Source organism: Nicotiana tomentosiformis, chromosome 7, assembly GCF_000390325.3.
Source record: "Nicotiana tomentosiformis chromosome 7, ASM39032v3, whole genome shotgun sequence".
In the NCBI taxonomy this organism is placed as follows: Eukaryota; Viridiplantae; Streptophyta; class Magnoliopsida; order Solanales; family Solanaceae; genus Nicotiana; species Nicotiana tomentosiformis.
In genome coordinates, this window is record NC_090818.1 from 21,871,801 (window position 1) to 21,895,695 (window position 23,895).

Below are 23,895 nucleotides of genomic sequence, written 5' to 3' on the forward strand. Positions count from 1 at the left end.
ACGTGCAAGTCAAAAATCACGATACGAATCTATTCCAAGACTCAGAACCCCAAACGGACATCGACAACATCAAAATTCACTTCAAATCAAACTTAAGAAATCCTTGAACTTTAAAATTGCCAACCTTCCATAATAAGCGTCGAAATGCTCCCGGACCACCCGATACTCGAACTGAACATACGCTCAAGTCCAAAATCATCATACAAACCTATTTGAACCTTCAAATCCCAATTCCGGGGTCGTTTTCGCAAAAGTCAAATCTTGGTCAACTCTTCTAACTTAAAGATTCCGAATTTAGAAATTTCTTTCCAAATCAACTCCGAAATTCCTGAAATTTAATTCCGACCACACGTACAAGTCATAATACCTGAACTGAAGCTACTCAAGACCTCAAATTGCCTACGATGCGCTAGAGCTCAAAACAACCAGTCGGCTCGTTACACTTGGTGACACCATTACTCAGGGTAATGAGGCATCAAGCCAGGACAAAGTAAAAGCCATGATTTTCCTTCGTCATCGTTTGGATGAAGGTTGAATATTTGACAGTGAGAGATCCACTTGAATTGTGGACTGGCTTGAAAAAAGGTATGATCACCTTAAGGCTACGGTATTGCCAAGGGCTCGATATGAGTGGATGCATTTACGGTTGCAAGATTTTAAGACCGTAAGTAAGTATAACTCTGTTGTATTTTGAATAACTTCCCAATTTAAATTATGTGGGGATGTTATGAATGATGAGTATTTGTTAGAAAAGACTCTTACGACTTTTCATGCCTCAAATATGGTATTATAGCAGCAATACCGTGAAAGGGGTTTTAAAAAAGTATTCTGAAATAATCTAATGCCTTATGGTGGCTATGGTTGGCATGTGGGCCGGGCCCGAGCCTAAGTGGGCTTCGTGGGGCCGGTCATAAGTGGGCCTGGTCCCAACTTAAACGGGCTTCATGGGCTTTTTGTAGGAACCGGCTCGGGACCGGGCCCACAAACTAATAGTCCTCGTCTAAGTGGGCCGGCCCCGGGCCTAAGTGGGCCCAACGGATACTTTTTATTTTTTAAATTTTTTTTATAGAAGTTGGAGGAAAAAAATGGTAATAAAAATATCTAAGGCAATTCCTTGTAAATTATATTATAGAATTGTAACCTAAATTTTTTAATTCAAATTTAAAGACAAAAATATTATAAAGAGATATGCAAAGCAATGCGTTATAATTTTATTATAACATTAAAAAATATGGCAATATCTTTCTTAGTCTTCCTCCCCCCTATGGAATGAGCAGAACAAGGTGCTAATACCACCATTGAGAAGAAAAAGAAACTAATCAAGATGTGCCAAAATACAAGTTACATATTAATTTTTGTTCATACAAGTTACATGGTATCTCTTACAAATTTCATAAATCCTTCAAGGTTCGGAGGAATTTTCATTGGTGGTGGCGGAAAAGAAGCTTGGTCATCACCGCTTCCGGGCGAAGCAGCATCCTCCGTAAGTTTAGCTAGCATTTCTTCGTAAGCTTCGTCTACCTCTCGTTGTGATTCAGCAAGTCCAAAATTTCTTCTTTCCGAACGGATCCAATCACTGAAAAGTACTGATTTTTCCAAGCTCTCCCTCATAGACGCTCTATAATCAGCGAGTTGAAGTCTTGCTTGACTGAAAGCGCTCTCCGATGCCACTGTTGAAGGTTGAATAGTTAAAATATCTCGGGCTATCCTTGAAAGAATCGGAAAGTATTTTTCTTTGTTCTTCCACCATTCCAAAATATTAAAGGAGCCGTCGGGATTCACTTTCTCAATTCCCTGTGAAAAATAAACTTCAAGCTCATTTAGTTGTGAAAAATTATTAGTACTAGAACCTTGAGAACCCCTGAACCCCGCCCAAGCACTAAGTGCTCTTACTCCCGCAGTTCTTTTAGATGATTGAGAACTAGAAGAAGAAGGAGTTGGAACATTTGGTCTAGCATGATCTAATGCAACTTGATAAGCATTATAAATAGTTTGAACATTTATTTTAATTGAGGCTATTACGTCCGGAAGTTTAGACAACTCCTCATCTTCAAGTGCTAAACCATTATAAACAGTTTCATACCAAAATTGAGGACCTCCTAATTTCATATTAGGATTTAACAAGGCAGCAACACCATAAATAGGAAAAATAGAAAAAAAATATTTTTTTAATTTTTTCTCATAGAATCAATAGCAAGTTGATAAATTTCTCCACCCTCTGAAAAATGATCAAACAAATTTGCAAATTCTGCAATATAAACTAAACAGTTAGAAATAGTATGATAATATTTCCCAGAAAATTCATTTGTAGCAATATGAAATTTTTCTAAAAAATCTACAAGCATTTTAACATTAGCCCAATCCGCATTTATAAGGTGCTCATCATCATCACTTACATGAGCATTAAACGTTGAGTTTATGGGGTTTCTATATTCATATGCAATAACTAAACTTTCATACATGTAATTCCATCTAGTTGGACAAGATTTAGGAACTTTTCTTTCTCTTAGGCCAAATTCATCGCACCTTTTAAAATATTTTCTAAGTCGACTTCTACGGTTTGAATAAAAAAGCCAGTTAAGAGCCATTTTAACCTTTTCAATTTCAACATTTAAAATTCTCATACCATCACCCACAATTAAATGGTAAATATGACAAATACATTTAATATGAAAAATGTTACTAAATGCAGAACTTAGTGTAATGGTAAGCAAGGCTACAGCATTTGTGTTACTAGTAGCATTATCCATTGAAACTAATATTATTTTATCACTAATGCAAAAATATATACAAATATCTGTAACCGTGCTAGAAATAAACTGCCCTGTGTGACGTGAATTAATTATTCTATAAGCAATAATGCGCTTTTGCATTATCCAATCCTCATCAATCCAATGACTGGTAATAGTAAGGTAATCACATTCATTACCACTTCTACCAATATCAGTTGTAATAGCAACACGAAAATTTATATGAGTAAATAAATAGCGCAAATATTATTCATATTCATGTTTATATTTATAAATATCGCTCTTTACGGTTGTGCGAGGAAATTCTTTATAAGTAGGATTAAAAAATTTTCTAATATAATGCACAAAGTGAGGGTTAGAAGGAAAATTATAGGGAAAGCACATAACAGTAACCATTTTTGTCAATTATTCCCGATCTTTTTTTGGATCATAATATAAAACACCATCGGTAACGGTGTTAATTCCCGGATGAAATTGATTTGACCCGGTACTAAGGTCAGCCTGACTAGGTACACTTGTTCCCTCGGCCAAAGCTTTCATATGAAAATATCTAACTTTATCTTGAGGGTGTAGCAATATGTGTCTAGTCAACCCCCCTCCTCTCCTCCCCGACTTCCAACATCGACCTCCAATATATTTAAAAGCTAACTCTTTGTCACAAGTTTTACACTTAGCCCTATATTTTTCTCTTAGTTGAGTAAAAAATGGCCAAACAACAGATGTTTCTGTCCGTTTAGAAGTTTATCTAGAAAAAGTAGGGGCAGTAATATAAGGGTCAGACGGGGCATAATTTAGATTATTATTAGTTGGGTTAACTTCAGGAGCACGACTAGTGGGTGTATCGTCATCCGGTTACGTTTCATCAAAATCTATTTCTTCATCATTATTTTCATCAATAGTTGGATTACCATAAAGAGCATTCATATATTCATGGTTTAATTGTTCACCGGGTGTAATATTATAGTAAAATTGATTCTTGATAAATTGTAATAAACTATTATCGCTATCAAGAATAGAAGGTATAGGACGGGTAACAAGTTTGGGTCGGGGAGCCGGGGGAAGTGGAGAAGGAACAGATTGGCCACTAGATTCACCACTCTTGGATTTTTTCTTATTTATACTAAATATTTTTTTAAGTAATAAGCCATCTTAATTAATCAAGCAATACAAAGTAAATAAAATAAATAAAACTATAATATTAAAACTTAAGAATTGGAACGAGTTTACCGAATTGACGAACAACTTGGTAAAAATTAATTATCATTGAAGACTTGAAAACTTCAATTCACCAACTTCGCAATTTTTCACAAATCGTAACAATAAAGTAAGTAATTATAGAAGAAAATTAGAGAGACATTGATAATTTTGTGAGAAAAATGAAAGAATTAGGGGGTATATATAGTTGAAAATAGGAAAAAAGTCTAATTATAAAAAGTTTGGGGTTAAAACAAAGTTGGGGAGATTAAATGGCTATTTTGTAAATAGCCAACAACTATTTTGGCAGAGGAAACGACTAGATTTTAAATGCCCAAACGGGCAGATTTTTTTTTAAAATTATGGCCGTTGGGACCGTTTAGGACCGCTAGGACCGGTCCGGTCCCGGTCTCAAACGGTCCGATCTCGCGGGCCTCAAGATAAGGACCAGCCCACTTGCTAGGCACACCTCCCCCGATCCCGGTCTTAAACAGTTCAGTCCGTTTAGGTCCACTACCCACATGAGTCGCGGTCCTAGGCCGGTCCCGATCCTGGACCGGCCCACTTGCCAGTCTTAATAGTGGCTGAGCAACATAATACCATTTTGCTGAAAAATCATGAAGCCTATCCCACAGGGTCAACTCCGATTCCTTAAGCGAATATGGTAGCGAGACGTGATAAGTCTAGAAAAAAATAGAATAATTATCATGGCCATATGAATGTACGTAGGCATAGTAATGGCAAGAGATGATATAATAATCGTCATCGTGGTGGTCATGGCAAACGAGAGAATAATATGGGTTCTCAAAACAATCCTTCAAGAGGCAAAAACGGTAACTGTCAGTGCTGTGGCATGAAAGGCCATTGGAAAATTGAATGTCGTGCATCTGAGCATTTTGTCAAGCTTTATCAAAACTTCATCAAAACAAAAAGGGAAATGACGTTGGAGCATCTTCTGCTAATGCTCCAGTGGAGTCTCACTTGACCTTTAAAAATAATTTTGAGGCAGGACCTTCAAATAAAAATGATGATAATGCGAGGCAAATTTTGAATGATGATGATTTTGAAGGCCTCGATGATCTTACTCATTTGGAAGTTGAAAACCTCGATGATTTTGAAGGCCTCGATGAAAACCTCGATGTTGTTATTTTTATTTTCAGTATTTTTTGTGTCTCGTTCTAAAGTTGTCTTTATTTACAAGTAGTACTTGAGTTGTCTTATGTTGCGTTGAGTTAATTAACACTGCGGGTTCCCCCAGATGCCTAGTAAAGAATGAGCTGGTAGGAAAGAGATGGAGATTATGAAAAGAATTTTCACACAATGAGGCAAGCAACCGGGAAGCTTTGCTTCCAGAATGCAGACCACATGGGAACAGATGTTATATAGGTTGATTCTAATTCCTGCCGCTCGCTCGGTGTTGTTAGTTTTTTCGTATTTTTCATGGTGTACTTTTATTTTTTAGGAAGAAAATAAAATTCTCTAGTCTTCAATTGGATCCAAGATGAATAATGAAGATTATGCCTTTTGGATAGTGCTACAACTCACACAATATTAAGAGAAAAGAAATTTTTCTCTTATTTGGTTATGAAAAAGGCCTATGTTAATACAATATCTAGTAGTACAAAATTAATTGAGAGCTCTAGAAAAGCGGCCTTATTACTACCTGGAGAAACAATATTGACTATTAATAATGCATTGTATTATAGTAAGTCTCAAAGAAATCTATTTAGTTTCAAAGCTATTCGCCAAAATGGCTACCATGTTGAGACCTCTAATGAATAAAAAGTTGAATACCTTTATATTAGTATAATAAAAGCAGAAAAAAAATGTGTGCATGAAAAATTACCCGCATTTTCTTCTGAATTGTACCACACAAACATTAGTGTGGTTAAATCACATGCCATAGTAAATAAAAGGTTAGGCCATCCCGGTTCTAACATGATGAACAGAAAAATAGAGAATTCAAACGGGCACACATTAAAGAATAAGAAGATTCTTCGATTTAAGAAATTCTCTTGTGCTCCTTGTTCTCAAGAAAAATTGGTTATTAAACCATCAACAGTTAAAGTTTGGATTGAACTAAATACAGGGTGATTAATGTTGGCCTATCTATTAAGGTCTATACACCCTCCATGTGGACCATTCAAGTATTTTATGGTCTTACAGATCATTTAAGGCCTATGCACCTCACGGGAGGTTCAAGTACTTGAAAATGATGAAAATAAAAAAAATTTAATAAGTTATGTCTCTACAGGAAAAAGAGGGAACCGAAATAATATTGGTGTTGACAATAGTTTTGCATATAATGTTGCAGTTGAAGTGATGCAACAAGATGAGGATCTTGAGCCAAAATTTGTCGAATAATATAGATAAAGAAAGGTGAAGTCGTAAGATATAAGGCTTGGTATTGATTATATAGAGATATATTCTCGTATGATAGATGAATAAATTTGGCAGCCCATGAAAAGCTTGATATGCAATTAATAAATGTTGTCACATCCGAATTAAATGGCTCGTTGGACAATGAAATTTTAATAAAAATCCCTAAAGAATGCACTGATATATCTTGCCAATAATTTCAGACCAGATATTACTTTTGCAGTAAGCTTATTAGCAAGATTCGGTCCTTTCCCAACTAGAAAGACATTGAAATGATGTTAAGCATATATTTAGATATCTTCGATGAACTATAGATATAGGATAGTCCGATCTAAAACAAGCTATTTATTTACATATGGAGGTACAGCTACAACCTGGAATAAAAACCTTGCAATAACTTTACGAGAGAAAAAGGTTTTTAGTCGATCTTATAATTAGAATTGGAAGCGTTCAGTTCAAACAGCAAGGAAGTGTTCTGTCTTGCCATAGAGTGACACTATTTCTAATAGAAATTGGTTACACAGCTTCACTCTAAATCAACTAGATGCATAATTGCCTTAAAGTTATTAAAGATTGTAGTAATTCATTTAACACCGGGTTCAAGAAAATGAATTTTCACTAAAGTGGTTCTTATAAAGTTAAATAAATGTAAGATAAAGTTATCTAATATTAATATATGTAGTGCTGATATTTAACTCCAATCTCAGTGAAATATTCAAGATAGGAGGTGATGGACTGCACCTACTTTATGAGTTTTCATTTACACTCACTACCATCAATAGGCAAGGTGATATATAGTTCGATAAACTCAATTCAAGAACCTAGATAGTAGTGGATTGCACTGGCAAATTTCAAAAAACAATTAATACAATTAAAAGTATTCTTGTATACCAGATAAATATGTAGTGATGTGATTTAACCCCAATCTCGTTGAATATTCAAGAGAAGAAGCTGATAAACAGCACCAACTTTATGAGTTATTTCAGACACTAACCCCACTATATGTTCAAGAGCAAGAGTATAGTTAAACTCAATTCACTTCATTAAATACGTATAAATGGCTTTAGATACATAATAAATAAAAGAACAAACAAAATGAAAATAATTAAATTAAAGCCTCAGTGTAATTCGTATTAATCATGTGCAATGTAGCAAAACCAAGGAGGTTCACCCTGCAAAAAGCAGGGACCTTGGCTTCACTACATCTCATAGTTGGATTGAAACATCATCGGCTGCAAAATTACAGAACAAATTGGTTCGTTTTTACAAACAAGAGATAATGGTATATAAAAAGAAATAATTACATAATCTCAGAGAAATTTAATAATTTCATGATAATTGTAGTAGCCTCAAGGGGTTCTCCCTGAAACAGGGTCTCAAGGCTAACTACATTTTCAAATACTATCCAGCAATTGCAGATCTCCTCATCGATTTACTTATAAAATAAAAAAATTACTTTACAAAATTAAGAGACTCAGGGATATAAACAGCTCTATCAATCACAGTATATCAGAAGCAGAACTGGCATTAAAGCTGTATTTTATATCATCACTGCCAAAACACGTAAAAATAAAAAAGATCTAAAACTGTACAGATGCTGATTTTATAATTATGAAAAGATATGTTTAAAACAATAGGCAAATAATAATTTGTAAAAAGGGAATTAATTTGGCTCATATTAAGAAATTCAACCAATTTTTTGTTATGCTTCACCGATTGCTCTCAGAAGCGCGGATAAATCCGTTTTAATCATCGCCAAACTTAAGGCATGAAATACATATATTATAATTAAAATATAAAAATTCAACCAAAATAAAAGAAGCTAAACGTAAGCAGAGGCATATAATAATTCAAGACAAAAAAAATAGATCGAAAACTTTTGGAAGGGATGTAGCCGTTGATTTGACACAGATTAGCCATGATAAAAAAGGTACAAAGGAGCTAAACTGCAACACTTAGCGGCGGGTAAGTTTAGCACGAGCTTTGGGGCTTCTAACTTCACTATTTTAATAAACTCAGATGAGCCCGGGAGGCTACGTGCAACTATATTTTCTGCTTAAATAGAATGAGAAATATAAGAAGAAAAATTCATGTGTAAAGATGGAGAAAAAAAGGAAAATTATTCGAATTCCATTGAAACAGAGATGAGCTATGTTAAGAAGCATATATTGATAAGGCTGAGTGTTTTGGCTTTTATAGCAGAAGCGGCGCCTCTAAAACCCTAATTATTTTCCCATTCTGGATCTGGATCGGAGAGGTGAAGGCCCAGTACGCGTTACGGATAACTTTTCTTAAAATTTGAAAGTGGGTAATTTGACCAAATAGGATTATGATGTGCCGCCGTTTAAATTTTGACACGATAAGAATAATATTGGGAAAATAACCTCCAATTAAAATTTTGGAAAACGCTCCTGAAAATTACAATTCTCTCCGTTTTAATTTAGATGTGTTAGTTTGACTCATTACGGAATTTAATAAAAAAGAAAAAAATTTTTAAAATTTGTGGTCTTAAAAGTTTAAGGGGTAAAAGCTTTGTGCGATCATGACATTTGTGTGGTTATAAAAACTTCTTATTAAGGGTAAAATGAGTAAAATGAAGAGTTTAAAATTAAATTATTTTTAAATTTATAAATGTGTAATTTATTTTGAAACAGATTAAAAAAAAGCATCTCATCCAATTTGAAACAGGAGTATCGAATTTTTCATATGATGATCACTGCCACAAAACCTAACGAATTGTTAGGATTATTCAGTATTGCGGCCGAAAGACTTGACATCACCATAATTGTCTACTAAGGCCTCATTTATTTATTTTTAAAGATTAATACGTCTAAATCTGAATACATATCTGAATATCAAAATGTGTATTAAGATTAAGATATTTGAATCTGAATACACATCTGAATATTAAGATGTGTATGAAGATCTGAATACTAAATAATTAAGACAGTTTGATTTTTAACATCTGAATGTATAAAATTTATCTTTATTTAAAAGTTAATAAACATAAAATTCAAATGAAATACTAATTAATATAATATTCTATTAATAAAATCTATAGTGTTTTAAAATATAGTAGTTGCTGGTGGTGACTGCTAACGATGGTGCTTGTGAATGCCGACTAGAGACGGTGGTTGGTGATAATTTTGGTTGACGGTGGTGGTTCAGGGTAGTAGCTAGTGGTCATTTGCAGTGATGGCGATTATTATTGAGGATGGTGGTGATGGGTGGTGATAGTTAATAATGATGGGTGGTGATAGTTGTTATTGAGGAAGGTGGTGGTAGTTTATAATGATGGACAGTGCCAGCTATAGTTATTGATGGTGATGGGGTGGATAGTTGTGGTAGTTGAGGTGGAAGAGTATTGGTTGTGGTTGAGAATGATGGTGGTGAGAGTGGTGGGGATGGCGGGTGGTGGTAGTAGATAATAGTGGCGGCTATGATTGAGGATGATGGTGGTGGTGGGTGAGTATGGCAGTGGTGGGTGGTATGGTGGTAGTTAATAATGAATATGGATGATAGTATCTTATTTTTAAGTCTATGTTATAGATCTTAATTATATAGACTCATTCAGACTCATTAAGTGGTTGTGAAGCTAAAAAATAAACACACTTAATTATTAAGATTTGAATAATTAAGATTCAGGCTTTAAAAACAAACGCACTTAATATCTGAGATCTGAATGATTAAAATTAAGATCTCTATTAAGTGCGATCCCCACGAGCACTTACCAAAATTTTGGTTGTATGCTATTTTTTTCAAGATTTTGCTTAACCATGTCAAAATTGAAACGGTGGTCTTAAAAATGTCCATCCATCATGATTTATTCTTTAAAGCTACTATTTAAATTTCGCCTCCTATTAAGTCATGAGTTAACCTTTTTTTTATTTTTTTTTATGATGGTGGTATTCGGTTAGCTTGTGCACCCTATCTATTCTATCGAATATCTATTATCTTTTGCAGATATAAATATAGAATAACTTTGCCCACCAAAATTTAAGCATTAACTTATGATTAAATTTTTATGGTTAAATTCATCCAACTATTTTTTAAAATTTAGCTTATTAGACTAATGAAGATGTAATTTAAAGAGTGGTCTCAATGAAAGTCAAAGGTGCAAATCCTTAATAATTTGCAAGTTGTGAATTTCAAATTTCCAATCCGACCCACAAATTTCAGGTGGTTTGTAAAAGAAAAACTTACACCCACTTCAAATATATCTCAGTGTCCATAATTCAGCCTAAGTCGATTTTTTCTTTTAAAAATGGTATTTTCACTTTTAGTTTTTTTTGACATTTTTCTCATGCCTTTCTTCATTTACTAATATCCATCATACAAGTTCTTGAAATAAAGTATGACATAACAATAACGAAAAAATCTAACAAAATGACAATAAAGCTATTAATATATTATAGCATGGATTTGGATTTTTTATGTCCGCATGCGACCAAGCAAAACAATCGGCATTAAATTTAAGAAATTCAATAAAGCTAGACCTGAGCTCGGGCTGCAGTCCTATCCCCAAGTGGAATTTCCTTTATAAGAACTCTTCAAACAATGCAACTTGCTCGAGCTCTTCCGCTGTGAATTTTGTTGCATTCGTCTCTTCTGGTGCTTGAAAATACCTTGGTACCTGATAAGATTCTGACGCCTCTACCTCCGGGCTAACTTTATTTGATTCGGGAGCGGGCGCCGATTCCTGTAGTTGCTATGCTGCATGTTCCTTACCTTTACTACTGGAGATCGAAATCGCATTCATTTCCCTCGTCGCCAGTTGATCGCCCCTTATCTGTTTAATTCCTTCGGGCGTTGGGCATTTCAGCAGTTGATGATATGTTGACGGTACAACTCTCATATCGTGCAACCACGATCTTCCCAGAATAATATTATATCCCTTGTCACCATCCACCACTTCAAAAAGAGTCATTTTCATCACCCCTTCAGCGTTCGTGGGCAACAAAAACTCTCCTCGGGTTGTCACGCTCGCAATGTTGAATCCGGCGAGGAGTTTTGCGGACGGAATGATGCTTCCGATAAGTTTAGATTGCTCTAATACTCTCCATTGTATGATATTGGCCAAACTTCCTGGATTCATTTGAATACGTTTAATTTTTAAATCTAACACATTTAAAGAAATTACCAATGCGTCGTTGTGCGGTAGCAATAATCCATCTGCGTCTTCCTCCGTGAAAGTGATGTCGTCTTCAGCAACTTCCTTGAGTCTCTTACTATGGGTTATCGATACTTTCATCTTTTTTGTTGCCGATAAGGTGACCCCGTTGATTTCATTCACCCCGAAGATCATGTTGATCGTCTTGCGCGGATGATCTTCTCCTACTTTTGAGGGTTTTGCGTTATCTCGGTTGCGACCATAGTTGTTCTTGGCCCGGTCACTTATGAATTCTCTGAGGTGCCCATTCTTCAATAATATCGCCACTTCTTCCTAGAGATGTCGGCAGTCCCCAGTCCGGTGGCCATTCGTCCCGTGGTATTCACACCACAAGTTGAGATTCCTCTGGCCAGGATCAGATCTCATCGGCTTCGGGGATCGTGTTTCTTTGATGTTTCTCTTGGATGACACCAACTCTACTACACTGACGTTGAAATTGTATTATGATAACCTGGGGTAGGAAGGATCTCGCGTACCTGATGCTTCTTTGTCCTTCAATGATCTATTGTTGCGACCGCGATCAGTCCTTCTGTCAGTGGCGAACCTGTCTCCTAACCGGAAGCCTCTGCCACGGACTTCGGTCTCGTTTGTAGGGCAAAATCATCCCCTCGAAGACCGTCTGTCCATGTCAAAATCATCTTTTTATTTTTATTTGTTCTTCTCCCGTCCTTTTGGCGATGACGAGTAGCCAACTTGATCATCTTCGATCCTTATCTTTGACTCGTACCGATTATGGACATCCGCCCAAGTTGTTGCTTGAAATTCAAGCAAGCTTTCCTTCAATTTTCGGGAAGCGTCTAAAGTCTAAACTTCTCGGATTCAGACCCTTGGTGAGTACTTCGGCCATCCATTCATCCGGAACAACCGAGAGTGACATTCTCTCATTTTGGAACAGGGTAATGAACTCTCGCAGCAACTCGGATTCTCCTTGTGCAATTCTGAATATGTCAGCCTTTCGGGACTGCACTTTTCTGGCCTCGGCGTGAGCCTTAATAAAAGAATTCGCGAGCATCTCAAAGGAATCCATGGAATGCTTTGGTAACAACGAATACCACGTTAGGCTCCCCTCGTGAGAGTCTCTCCAAATTTCTTCAGCAAAATAGATTCAATCTCGTGAGGAGCTAAATCATTCATCTTCACCGCCAGGTGGTAATATGCTCCTAACGGTCTGAAGTGTACTTCTTTGAGTCCTGACCTTTCAGCAATGATGGTGCTCCCGGGATTTGGTCCATGCGGGCGTTCACTTCCTTCATAAACCGTAAGAGGTTATTCTTGAAGGGATCATTTTCGTTATTGGGCCCGGATCCGCTCCCCCCAGCCCCATTGAAGCCAACTTTGCCCCTCGGGGTGTTGTTATCGACCCTCTGCATTGTTTGATTCACGGGAGCACCGGGAGGAACCGGGCCTCGTTTATTCGCGTTATTTGAAGCCCCCGATAGTGCCTGTTTCAATTCCATCATAACCTTATCCTGCCGCGTGAGGTGACCTAGGATGATCTCTTGTTGTTTTTGTATGACCCTTACCGCATCAACAACATGCTCCTCTTCAACATCATCGGGAGTTGCCTCCCGAACATGTCGTGGGTACCGTCTGTCGTGGACCGGTGCGGCATCGCATCCCTCATTGTGGGTGTCACTGACTGAATCCTCGAGATGAGGTTATTCTCCTTGAACCTCAGGATTATGTATGTTGTTAACACCATTATCTGCCATTTCTTATGATTTCTTGCTAAGATAAATAGCCAAAACACATTAGTAAAAAAGGTAAGGATCAACTTAATTACACGGTTGTCTAGTCCCCACCGCCAAACTATTTACCCGTAAAACGGTACAGTTAAATTTATACGTGATTTTTAGACAAGTAAATTAATTTGATCCTGAAATAATAAAATAATTAAACAAATGCACAATACTTAGTCTTGAAATGATGATAAAATCACGAAGAACAATGGTTTGGAAGCAGAGCTTCCGGGTACAATAATGATGAAACCAAGGAACAAGAAAGTAAAATTGTATAAAACTTTTTATTGATTATAGCATAAGTTTGCCATGAAAATCATGTCCTTTACAATGATAACAAAGATCATTATTTATAGTTGCACCTAGGGAACAAGGTCCTAGGATCATGCCCTTCTTTAATGTCAATTATGAGGGCCATTAAAGAAGGTGTAACGGTGATCATAAATTCTTTGTAACGGGCAACACACTAAATATTGTGGAATATTCTCTATTAAATGCTACCGGGCGGAGGATATTTATTGCATCTTTATGAGCGTTATTCTTTTCGGTGACAAACGGGATAATTGCCTTTGGTTTTAGCTATCCCCCGTCTTAGGTCCCACGTGTCCCTCTTTTGGACGGCCACATAACATAGCATATTTTACCCTATACAACGTCATAATTTGGCATGCAAATGTTTTGCAGAAAAGAGTTCACATTTAATTGGCATGTCTACCTACGTGGGGATAAGGTTTTTGGCCAATTTTGTTCATCAGGCAGTAAAATTGAAAGTCTCTAAAAAATCCCACTAATGCGGCGCCAACGCACCTAAGCAATGTTTTGCCCAATTAATCCTATTTCGGCTTAGAGAGGGTATTTCAGTCTAGCACGATTTTGAAGAGGGATTCGACCTAGGAGAGTTTTGGAGAGCTACCACGGCTTAAAGATACAATATTTCATTATTCTCTTGCTAACAATTTATGCAAAATGGGAGTTTGTATCGTAAAGTTATCTTTGATATTTTCTATGTTCTTAAACTTAATTGTGATGAATTTCTTCATATCTATGGAGTATTTATTCCCTAGGGTTTTGACGGATATGGTATTTTGATTGATATTTTTGGATTTAACTCTAGTTTATTTATGTGATTACGTTTATGGAGCTTTGATTTATTTTGCAACTTTATTCACCAATTTATTTAATCGAAAGAGGAATATTTTTGTTGATTATCTTTGCATTATTTTGTTTCGTTTAATTTAGTGATTCTTCTAAGTAATCGAGAGAGCTTTTTGACTTGTGGATTAAACTAAGTTAGGAGAATATTCGAGGGATGTTTTCCTGAAAACTAGTCCATTAATGTGTTTTTGCATATCTTCACGTGCTTCATATTAGTTTATCTTGTAGAATTCACATTTAATTGAGAGAGGAATCTTGACCTTACGGTTAAGCTAATTATCAAATGAATTCGTGAGTATCATTAGAATATTAGAAGTGAATTTAAATTGAGTTAAATCTCGAATAACTATCTTACACCTATCATGTCATGACCCTTATTTCTCATATTGATAGCAACCAATTTAGTTCAACTCTCTCGTTCTTTGTGATCAAGTCCACTTAGTTTTAATATTAGTTAAGTTTATTAATCGTAGTTGTTAGTTGACGAGCGCAAAATACAACACGAAATTAATGCTCGCTAGCCAAAGATAGTATAGTTTAATTATCGTCTACACAGGGATTGGATTTAATCAATGCTCAAGTAATTTCTAGCTTAACGCTATTCAAGATGATCAAAACTTGATTTGTAATGATTATAAACAACGATTAACTACTAAAGTAAAGCAATTGATAATTGACTGCAACAAATCAGAGATTAGCAAAGTCAATTTCTTATCAATGTGAGGAACAAGGGTTTTGACGTGATAGGTGCAAGGTTGTTATTCTGGATATGGTACTGTTATATTTCACTATTGAGGTTCTATCGATTCTCACAAATTCAATAGGTGGTTAGTTTATACTTCAAGTTCAGACTCCTCTCTCGATTAAATCTAAATCTTTCAAATAAACTAATGTGAAGTGCGGTGAAGCTTGCAAGAATATATTGGTAAGAATGGTCTAAGAGAAACTTCTCTCGAATATTTCTCAATCTTAATTTAAGAGGTAGATCACAAAGCTCTTTCAATTACTTTATAGAAGTACCAAATTAAATTAAAGCATGCGTTGCAATAATATATAATATTATGCTCCTCTTCCGATTAAACAAGATATTGAATAAAATCACAACTAGAGGTAAAGCTCTTCCAAGGAATTCAAGCAATTAAGCAGTAATCAAATCCATAAATAACAACCAAGTCACCAAATCACTTCAAACCCTAAGGTAAACTACTCCATAATTATGGAGGAAGTCATCACAAAAAGAGTTAAAGAATAAGAAAGCATCAATCTAACATTACAATCCAAACTCCCGTATTGAATTGATGGAAAGATGATGAAATCCCATGTATTGTAGCCTCCAATGCTCTTCCAAAGCTTCCAAGGTCAAAAGTCCCTTCAAAAAGGTCTTTTTGGTGTATTTATACCATATAGTAGTGGCCCCGGGCGAAACTACCTTTTCCAAACCGAAACAAGAAAGTACTCTGAGAAAATCACAGAAGCGCGTCGCCCCATGCGGGGCGCTAGTGGAAAAGTTCAGAGAGCAACTCCTGACGGACAGCAGCACAAAAGCACTGTCGTGCCGCCCTATACAGCGCGACTGTGCAAGTTTCACAGAGTAAATTATTTTTGTCCATTTTTTATATCCAAAATTAGCTCCCGACCCCCGAATGCGATCCTAGTTTAATCCCTATGGCTTTTACTCAAACTTCAAAGTTCCAACTTGTTCGCTTTAGCTCCTGATTATATTTTAACTCAAAATCATTTTTTGCAAGGCATAAAATACATAATAAGTGTTATACACTAACATTTAAGCTAAAACATAAGTAAAATGCAGTAATTGGAGTGCAAAATATGACTAAAATACGGGATTCAAACAGATAGACAATTCAAACAAATGGATCAAGCTTGTAGTGTGGTTGCCAAAGAAATAGGAAGACAAGCTCAAGGGGGCTAACTAAGATATCCAATAATTAGGTGAGTAAAAGCATCTAATTGGCTCAACAAAGAAATGCCTAAATCACTTCCTAGACTGAACAAGACTGCTATTTCGCTTTGCAAACACACGGGGCAAGTTCTAGACATCAACTGACCTGCACATAATATCAACAAAATCTTCGCACACACATGGCACATAACTCACTTAGGACCGGATCTATCGTGACTCTCTAGTCAAAGCAGTTAAGCAAAGTCACAATCAAACAACTTAAGGTACCTATCCATGAGTCAAGAACTTAGCCTAAGCATCATGCTGCGTGACTGTGCAAGTTTCATATAGTAAATTATTTTCGTCCATTTTTTATATCCAGACTTGGCTGCCAACCCCGAATACGATCCTAGTTTAATTCCTTGGGCTTTTACTCAGACTTCAAAGCTCTAACTTGTTCGATTTAACTCCTGATTATCTTTTTAACTCGGAATCACTTCTTGCAAGGCATAAAACACATAATAAGTGCTATACACTAACATTTAAGCTCAAACACAAGTAAAATACAGTAATTGGAGTGCAAAATATGACTAAAATGCGGGATTTTTGAAGAGTATTTTACTATCAGATCTAGGAAGAGTCCCTCCAAAATTTGAGGTCACCTGGCAATGAGATCCTTGAAATCATCACAATACAAACACCAATTAAAAATAGTGACCACAAGGTAGGAAGCATAAAAGAATAATTCGAAATTAAATCTCACAATATTGGATACTTAACTTAACTAATGTTGCAACTATAAAAGCAATATTATGCAACTAGAAACAAGTCTTAAAAATCAAGATATGATGTCTTTAAAATAAGATATAACGTTTTAGCCTTATTTTTCGAGGCAAAATCTATATATCAATATTTTGACCCAATTAAGTAGAAGAATTCTCAACCGTCAACTGAAGAAAGGGTGAGTTATTGTCACGACCCCAATTTTCATCCGTAGGATGTCGTGATGGCACTTAGTCTCTAAGACTAGTTAAGCCTAACAATTTGCGGAATAACTGAATTATAAACTGAACTTCAATCTCAACACATGATATATAAATAAAAACTGTGATTTAATAATTACAACTCCCAAAATCCGGTAGAAATAAGTCACAAGTTTCTAAGAAAAAAAAACTAAAGTGTCTCTATACATCAAGTCTAAAGCGAATAAGGGAAATAACATAATAAGGGTAGAGAGGGATTCCGAGATCTGCGGACGCTGGCAGATATACCTTGAAGTCTCCACGCGCGGTCCAACTCACTGGTATCTGGTATGGTGGGAAGAACCTGGATTTGCACAAAAAGATGTGTAGAAGTATAGTATGAGTACACCACAACGGTACCCAGTAAGTTCCAAGCCTAACCTCGGTAGAGTAGTGGCGAGGTCAGGTTAGGGCCCTACTGGTTTAAAATATAAGCAAGACAGAAGATATAATAATATTTTGAAATGACTGAGAATTTAAACAACGAAAAGTTTCAGAAAATAACAGCACAACAAATAGAGGTAAACAACGTGGGCGCTCTTGAGGTACTGCCTTGTAGTCCCAAATGTAAATATGCACAACAGGAGGATCTCCCGAGGTACCGCCTTGTAGTCCCAAAGTAAATATGCAAGACGGGGGGATCTCCCGAGAAATCGCCTCGTAGTCTCAAAGTAAATATGCAAGACAGGGGGATCTCCCGAAGAACCACCTCATAGTTCCAAAGTAATTATGCAGCAGATAACCGAAGGAACGCCGAATTTACAGCAAGAAATCTTACAGTTAAGGATTTAATTCAAATCAAGAGAAGCAGGTAATTCAACTAAGCATGTTGCACAAATTGCAAGTAAGAGTTAAGGCACGTATACATGCTATACTAGGCTAAACATGATCACTACATATGCTAAGGCAACTCAGTTTAGGAATTTAATAGAACACAACTCAGCAAGAACCAAAATTTTCATATTTAGTCCGTGTACGCACTCGTCACCTCGTGTGCACGATGCTCACGTATCATAAGTTGTTACAACAGTACCAAATCCTAAGGGGATTTGCCCCCCCTCCCCCCCCCCCCCCCCACAAAGTTAGACAAGTCACTTACCTCAAATCTCACTCAATTAATCGATAAGGATGTCTTTCCCTCGATTTTCCAACTCCGAATGGCCCAAATCTAGCCAAAAGCAATTACATATCATGAATACAACTACAAGAAACTAATTTAAATAAAAAATCTATGACTTTAGCAAAGAATCGAAAAATCGCCCCAAAAAGTCGAACTGGGCCCACGTCTCGGAATCGGGTAAAACTCACAAAATACGAACACCCATTCAATATCGAGTTCACCCATACCAAAATTACCAAAATCCGACACCAAGACACCATCCAAATCCCCATATTTAACTCTCCAAATTCCTAGCCTCCAACTCCCAAATTCCACCTTAAACACATACAATCTAGGTGAGAAAATCAATGGGGAAACAAGGTTATTGATCAAAAATAAGTAAGAGACTTATCTCAAGAAATACCTCGAAAATGCTCTCAAGAATCTCCAAAACTCGAGCTCAAAATGTTGAAATGAGACAAAATCGCGAACCCTTGTATTTAAGTGTTCTGTCCAGCACTTCCGCTTCTGCGAAAATTTAGTTGCATCTGCGGCGTCGCAAAAGCGACAACTTATCCGCTTCTGCGGTTACACTCGCACCTGCGGTCTCCTCATCCGCTCTTGCGTACTCACTTTTGCGAGCTCCCAGACGCTTCTGCGGTCCCAGCTTCCTCGCCCATTTCCGCATCTGCGATTCAGGACCGCTTCTGCGGGTGCGCATATGCGCATACTCATCCGTTTCTGTGGATAGGCCTCCCAAGCACTCGTTCGCTTCTGCGATCACTCTTCCGCAGGAGCGACTCCGCTTCTGTGGCCTTCACATCGCATCTACGACCACTGGCCAATTCCCCCAGCCCCGCATCTACGCCCAATTGCTCGCTTCTGTGGGCTCGCACCTGCGGTCAATCTTGCGCAGGTGCGATTACACCAGAACTGGTGCCTTAAGCCATTCTCACAAGTCCAAATTTGATTTGTTAACCATCCGAAATCCACCTGAGGCCCCCGACACCTCAATCAAACTTACCAAAAAGTCCTAAAACATCATACAGACTTAGTCGAGCCTTTAGATCACATCAAACAGTACTACAAATACGAATTGCACATCGATTCAAGCCTAATGAACTTTAAAACTTCAAACTTCTACCTTCGACGCCGAAACCTATCAAATCAAGTCCGATTGACCTCAAATTTTTCACACAAGTCATAATTGACATTAAAGACCTACTACAACTTCCGGAATCGCAATCCGACCCTGATATCAAAAAGTCCACTCCCAGTCAAAATTTCCAAAAATCATCAAAATTTTAAACTTTCGCCAATTGACGCTAAAATGACCTACGGACCTCCAATTCAACAACCGAACATGCTCCTAAGACCAAAATAACCCTACGGAGCTATTGGAATCGTCAAAACTCCATTTCGGAGTCATCTTCACATAATTCAAACTACGGTCGATTCCTACGACTTAAATTTCCGTTTTAGGGACTATGTGTCCCATTTCACTCCGAAACCAAAAACAAATCCTCTCGACAAGTTACGTAACCACAAAATGAAATAGAGGGAGCAATAAATATGGGTTCGGGGCTACTACTCTCAAAATAATCGACCGGGTCGTTACATCCTTCCCATCTTAAAACAAACATTCTATAACGACCCGGCATGTCGTTTTATGTATTATAACCCCATTTCCCCATTTATTACTCAATTTATACTTTAAAGTTGTATTATGACCTTTCGGATTAGTTAGTTCGGGTCCGGAGAGATTTCGGAATGAATTGAGACACTTAGTCTCATAATGGAAAATTTAAGTTTGAAAAGTCGACCGGATGTTGACTTATGTGTAAACGACCTCGAATTTGAATTCTGATGATACCAATAGCTCCATATGGTGATTTTGGACTTATGAGCATGTCCGAAAAATTATTTGGAGGTCCGTAGTGGAATTAAGCTTGAAATGACGAAAGTTAAAATTTTAAAAAGTTTGACTGGGGGGTTGACTTTTTGATATCGGGGTCGGAATCCAATTCTGGAAATTGGAATAGGTCCTTAATGTGAAAGGTGACTTGTGTGCAAAATTTGAAGTCATTACGGATTTGATTTGATGTGTTTCGGCACATATAAAATTTGAAATTTCAAAGTTTATTAGGCTTGAATTGGGGTATGATTTGTGGTTTTAGCATTGTTTGAGGTGATTTGAGGGTTCGACTAAGTTCGTATGATGTTTTAGGACTTATTGGTATATTTGGTTGAGGTCCCGAGGGGCTCGGGTGAGTTTCGGGGTGGTTTCAAACCATTTCTTGGTCATTTTTAATTGCTGATTTTTGTCTACAGAAGTGTGCATCAAGATTGCGAACATTTGGTCACATTCGCGAAGAGCAAACAGCAGTTTGGAGCCTTGTGAATCGCGATCGCGGAAGCTCTTTCGCGATCGCGTAGAACAAAATCTCTGCTACACTGACCTGACTTTGGAAGCTGATATCTCGCAATCTATAAGAAATTTAGAGATGATCCTAAAATAAAAGTTGTATCCCTTGATGTCTAGTTTTCAGAAAGTCAAACCATATTTCATTTGGAGTTTTGTACAAAAAGTTATGACTATTATACTAGAGTCTGTCTGAAAGAGCTAGAGAGTTTGTTCTTCGCGATCGCCAGTGGTTTTTCGCGATCGCAAAGGGCAAATTTTAGGCTGGAAATTTTTGTGCTTCGCGATCACGAAGAGTAAATGATTGGACAAAAGATAAAATCGTGGGTTTTGGTTTCTTTCTTCATTTTCAGATTTTGGAGCTCGAATTGGGCGACTTTGGAGAGGAAATTTTCCACACAACTTGGGATAAGTATTCTTGACTCCCTTGTGATTATATTCCATGAATTAATATTCATTTTTGGCGTTATATTATTGATTTTCTCAAGAGAAATCGGAGGAATTTCTACAATTTCATAAAATAATTTTTTGAGATTTGAATACCGATTCAAAGTCGGATTTGAATGAAATTAGTATGGTTTAACTTGTAATTGGATGGGTTGTCGAATTTTGTGAGTTTCGTCGGATTCCGAGACGTAAGTCCCACGGGCGAGTTTTGAGCTAACTTTCGGATTTTGTTGGAAAATTAGTATTTTCTTATGGAATTAATTCCAATAAATTTTATTGACTGAATTGAATTAATTGTGGCTAGATTCGAGGCGTTTGGAGGCCAATTCACAAGGCAAAGGTATAGCGGAGTAAAGAATTAAACGGTTTGTAGTAAGTAACACTTCTAAACTTGGTTCAGAGGGTATGAATCCCCGAAATTTGGTATGATATAAATTGTTTGGAGATGACACACACGATAGGTGACGAGCATGTATTTGTGCACCACAGAAATTGTGTCTTGAATAAATCCTGTGCAGTTGTAAAATTTATGAATCATGTTATTATCTGAACATGTTTCACGTGTTAGAGAAATTGAGCTGAGGTTCTTATTAAATATCGTGTTTGCTGGGACCCATGGGGTCGTATTGCTGTTGAATTAATTGTTTCAAAAATATACATTTCACACTCAGTCATATTCGTCAATTGTGGAGACTATCAAGGTAGCTGCTTGGAATCCGCTCACCTTGACTCTCTTTCTTTCAGTTATTGTATTGTTCTATACTTTCAGACAGTGTTTTGTCAATCAAACTTTGTATTCATATTAGATGCTCATGTACTTAGTGACACCAGATTTTGGGAGTGTTTATATTTATGTTTGTGAGGTTTTCTTTCGCTGAATTTAATAATTATGTTTTCAAATTTAAAAGATATGGTGGTCTATTGAGATTGTCGGCTTGCCTAGTATTGAGATAGGTGCCATCACGACATGCGAAATTTTGGGTCGTGATAAGTTGGTATCAGAGCTCTAGGTGACATAGGTCTCACGAGTCATGAGCAGGTTTAGTAGAGTATTGCGGATCGGTACAGAGACGTCTGTACTTATCTTCGAGAGGATGCCGAACCCTTAGGAAAATTTCACTTTCTTGTATTCTATTGTGCGGAATTGATTCAGCTTGAAATATAACTCTTTGAATTCCTTCCACGCATTCGTGTGCGCATGTAAGTGCTCGGTATCAGTTGTGCATCGCCGACTTGTGATTCTAGGGATGAGGTTCGAGATGTGTATTCTGTGTTTTGATGATGGGCTAGTCTGGAGAACTTGAGGACCGTAGCTTAGGCTCGGTAGCTTCAGTTGTAACTTATGCATTTGGACTCATACGTCCCATAATGTTCCTACGAGTGGAATTTGTGGCTCGATGAGCAATGAAATGGCTCTGTGATGAGTATGATGTAACCACGGGATGTGTTAAGATGATTTAAATGTGACGAGAAGTGTTTACTTGAAATGTAAAGGAGGGACCATTGGGTGCTTGATTTTCATTTTGATGTGACGTACAATCTCGAGTATGAACATTTTGAAGGATCTTTCACGTTATTAAATTTTGGGACAAATTAAATTCTCATGTCCAGTTAATGAGTTAGACTCAGATAGACTAAGTGATTGCATAGTAGTTATGACTGCGAAAGGGTATAACAAGATACCAATTTGAGGCTAAGCAAGTGGGTTATCCCCTGCGGTGTAATCTACGTAGGTGTGTTTCTTATAATGTGAGTGGAGAGTTTTTTTTCTACCAGCGGGGCATCTGTATTGAGATTTGAATTTGAATCTGGTTGTGAAAGTTGACTTGAGTGTTAAAAGAATGAAGGCGAGCTTAGTAGGTGATTTGAGATATTTTATGGTTTGTGTTACCTGAGCTTGTTAAAACTTTTCGTGGAATTGATTGCGGGATTATGACAATAGTAGAGTATGGGTATGGTAAGTTATCAGATGTTTTGTTATATGACTTTGAGCCAAGTGGGGGAGTCTGCTATCTACGATTTGGTTGCACAATTATGTGTGGTATTGGTTTTGGTCCGAGGCATATTTGTTGATTAGTTATGACTTGCAGAGGTTGATATCGGGGATGACTCGAGTAAGAAAATTTCTTGAATGCGAGTTATATTGCACTTTATGAAAATATCAAAAATCATGAAATGATTAAATTGTTATTTTGAAGGATGTGATGCGCACAAAGTATGAATTTGATTGGTGGTGTTAGGGCAGGGTTACTTCTTTGGGGGCTGTTATGCTAATGGGGCTTGTGTCTTTCGGCTCGTTCGGTCGGTGCAATTTAGATTTGAGCATAGTAGGTGACTTTCGAAAGGGTTATAATAGATTCAAGATGTATAGGTGTCAATTGAAAATTTTTCGAAACTTGTATATCTCCAGAATCGGTTATTTGCACTGGATGGTGCGGGGCTTGCAGTAATTCTATATGACTATGGATTCCATATTCCAGTATAAGAAGGGTAAAAGAACAATTTTAAATTCACATGGGGTATTTTCAGAGTGGGTATTTCGGTTGTGGTACTTATGGGGATGCTTAAGAAGAATACAGTACCTTATAGGCATTAGGGCGATGCGATTTTATGTCAGG

The 23,895-nt window shown here is 36.9% G+C and overlaps 6 non-coding genes across 6 annotated transcripts; all 6 read right to left on the reverse strand.

Annotated features, from left to right (window-relative positions):
* Window positions 1–6,997: 6,997 nt before the first annotated feature.
* On the reverse strand, window positions 6,998–7,108 carry LOC117273180 (small nucleolar RNA snoR97). Its single transcript, XR_004503140.1, has one exon. It is a non-coding gene; the product is annotated as a small nucleolar RNA snoR97 (small nucleolar RNA).
* Window positions 7,109–7,221: 113 nt separating this feature from the next.
* LOC117273179 (small nucleolar RNA snoR97) lies at window positions 7,222–7,330 on the reverse strand. The gene has a single exon (XR_004503139.1). It is a non-coding gene; the product is annotated as a small nucleolar RNA snoR97 (small nucleolar RNA).
* Window positions 7,331–7,438: 108 nt separating this feature from the next.
* LOC117273178 (small nucleolar RNA Z278) lies at window positions 7,439–7,556 on the reverse strand. The gene has a single exon (XR_004503138.1). It is a non-coding gene; the product is annotated as a small nucleolar RNA Z278 (small nucleolar RNA).
* A 232-nt stretch (window positions 7,557–7,788) lies between these two features.
* LOC117273176 (small nucleolar RNA Z223) lies at window positions 7,789–7,883 on the reverse strand. Its single transcript, XR_004503136.1, has one exon. It is a non-coding gene; the product is annotated as a small nucleolar RNA Z223 (small nucleolar RNA).
* Window positions 7,884–7,992: 109 nt separating this feature from the next.
* Window positions 7,993–8,081, reverse strand: LOC117273181 (small nucleolar RNA U36a). The gene has a single exon (XR_004503141.1). It is a non-coding gene; the product is annotated as a small nucleolar RNA U36a (small nucleolar RNA).
* Window positions 8,082–8,209: 128 nt separating this feature from the next.
* Window positions 8,210–8,366, reverse strand: LOC117273177 (small nucleolar RNA snoR134). Its single transcript, XR_004503137.1, has one exon. It is a non-coding gene; the product is annotated as a small nucleolar RNA snoR134 (small nucleolar RNA).
* Window positions 8,367–23,895: the final 15,529 nt, after the last annotated feature.